We start from the raw sequence: 3,009 nt of genomic DNA, 5'->3' as shown, positions 1-3,009 counted from the left end.
ACCAGGCCAAATCCAGGAGCCTGCAGCTCCATCCAAGTCTCTCATGTGGGTGGCAGGGGCCCAAGTACTTACATCTTCCGTTGCTTTCCTGGGCACATTAGCAGGGAGCTGGATTGAAAGTGGAGGAGTCAGGACCCAAACCAGCACTCATATGCAATGCTGGCATCACAGGGGTGGCATTCTTTTTAATATTTATTTGCTTATATATGAAAGAGAGAGAGACCTTCCATCCATTGGTCCCCTCCCCAAATGCCTGTAACAGCCAGGACTGGGCCAGGCCAAATCCAGGAGTCCAAATGCCATCCTGCTCTGCCATATGTGTGTTAGGGACATCACCTGCTGCACCCCAGGGTGCACACTAGCAGGAAGTTTGATCAGAAGCAAAGTAGCAGGGACTTGAACCGGGCACTCCAGTAGGGGATACAATTGCTCCAAGCAGTGACATAATTACCATGCCTAATGCTCATCCCGTGATTCTCATGTCTGTGTTGTTTGCGCGAAGTGTGCTATGGGAGACCACAGATATGGGGTAGAGACGAATAGGGAAAAGAACAGAACAGAAATTAAAAATACGAAGGCTTTACCATTGGCCAACTATTTCCCCAGACACCAAAGTAACATGACAGTTAGACACCAGAATGAATAATTTTACACAGGTCAAGAGGGCATAGGGGCGAGTGTGGAGAATCTGCTTAACTACAGGCAGATTCAAACCCACCATTATTAGATACGTATCTCATTTTCCTTTGTGATCATGTTCTATCAAGATGAGTAAGGCCAGACCGGTGTTGTGGCACGGGGAGTTAAGCTGCTGCTTGTGATGCCCCTGTATGGGAGTGCTGCTTTGAGTACCAGCTGCCCCGCTTCTGATCCAGCCTGGGAAGGCCTCAGGGGATGGCCCAAGTGTTCTGGCCCGGACACCCCCGTGGGAGACCCAGATGGAGTTCTTGGCTCCTTGTTTCAGCTTTGCCCAGACCTGGTGGTTGTGCCATTTGGGGGAGTGAACCAGTGAATAGATTTCTCTCTTTCTCTCTCTATTTCTTTTGCTTCCCATCTGCCACTCTACTTATCACATAAATAAATAAATAATTTTTTAAAAAAGGCAGAACCAGGGCTGACAATAGGGGAGGAGGGCATACTAGAGAGATAGAGTATGAAAATAAAGCATGAAAACCAAGTCAATTTAAGACAGTGAGTAAAATTGTCATGGAGTTGTTACTGTGCATAGAGAAAGTCTGTAATGAAATTGAGTAGTGAGTTAAAGTTCTTAACCGATAAATTTGTGCTTTCTAAAAAACAGTTTCTCACCGAAAGATTGTTTAGGTTTTGATAACGTATATAACACACATATGAGTATGTGTTATGTGTGTGTGTGTGCACATATACTGTAGTCCCTTTTTACTGTTTTATCTCTGAATTGATTTTATTGTGAACTTGAACTGTGGTTTGATAGGTAGCCCAAATGAATCATTCCAACAAAAACAGACATGATCTCATGAGCATTATTTTAAAGTTACTCTATTATTCAGAAGTCTTCATGTTGCTAGAAACAGCGATCTCTGCCTTCCAGATGGCCAACTGAGGACAATGAGATAACTCCTGCCAGGGCTCCAAGAGAGGGCTGAGCCCGTGGGACTGTGGGTGCTGGCAATCACACCTCGAAGAGCCCCGGCGGCGCTGGAGTCTGAGACAGCAGCCATTGGGAGGTCTAACCCTCCAAACTAAGTGATCAAAAGGCGACATAGCATATGCGCATGTGGACTACAATTCGCTGGCAACTCGCTGTCTGTAGATCTCCCAACGCCTGCGCGTGCGGCAGCATGTACTCCTTGTTAGCAGCAGGCAGGCTAAGCTACAGGAAAAGGTGACGTAATGATGGTCTCACGTTCATTATTCTCTCCCAAAAGAATAACCTTCCACACCAACGATGAGCTCACTCCCTTATTAGTGGAATCACATCTGGTGAGCCAGGGTCCCCAGCTGAATCTGCTATGGTTTGGGGCTATATTTAACCAGCAGGGACTCAGTGGTTGTTAACTTGGGTCACATTTGCAGCCAAGTTACATTGTGAGATTGTGAGTATCTTTTTAAGGGGTAAGGAAATACTCCTTAAAGTACTTTAACATGCAAGCTTTTTCGTTAGGAAGCAAGGTTTTAACCTATTCCCAAAGTGAGCCCAAGCTATTATTAGAGTACAGTCTTTTAGACGTGGGATGGATGCCTCTTGGGCTGAGGCTCTGTGCCTGCCCTAGCTACCCCAGTTTAAATTTCAAATCATGGCTAGGAATCTCTCTCCTTCAATTTCCCTTCCCATTCTTAATTTCCAGGCAGGCCTGCCATGCTGACAATGGTGGATTTTGCAGTGTAATCTATCTAATAGATTTACTGTAAATGATGAATCATCCTAGCACTTAAATCTAATGAGTAATGCTCTAAGTCAATTTGGTTTTAAAAAATGCAGCTGAGCTCAGGTCATCAGTTACATGTGCTAATACAGAGTCATGCAGATGCGCAGTCAGTCCTAACACTCACCAAGTTGGAACACCCTGGAATGTGCTCTGTGCCATAGCCTTTAGGGGGCTTGCTCTTAAAACTAACAACCATGATATATAGAATAGGAGGTAGGAATGTCATTTCAACAGGACCAGGGACACGCCCTCAAGCTTAGGCTCCTATCATGATTTTTCTCTTAAAAAGTAGCAATGCTTATTATGAAGATGTTAACAAGATATTCTTATTTTTTTATTTTAAGGACTGATTATAAAAAGAATGGCTATTTACTGGAAAAAGATTCACGAATTTCAAAGAGGCACAGAAAAACTGCGACTCATCAGAGGACATTTTGGCATAGGCTAGTCTTTGTTATTTGAGTATAGTAAGAATTTTCTTGTGTAATTAACTGTTCTAGGACTCCATTCGGAATGGCCACACAAGGTACATCATGTGACTGCACTATAATTTATCAAATTGATTCCCTATTGGACACTTAGTGTGCTTCTAATTTCTTGC

Source organism: Lepus europaeus, chromosome 8, assembly GCF_033115175.1.
Source record: "Lepus europaeus isolate LE1 chromosome 8, mLepTim1.pri, whole genome shotgun sequence".
In the NCBI taxonomy this organism is placed as follows: domain Eukaryota; kingdom Metazoa; phylum Chordata; class Mammalia; order Lagomorpha; family Leporidae; genus Lepus; species Lepus europaeus.
Note: the sequence above shows the minus strand (reverse complement) of the source record.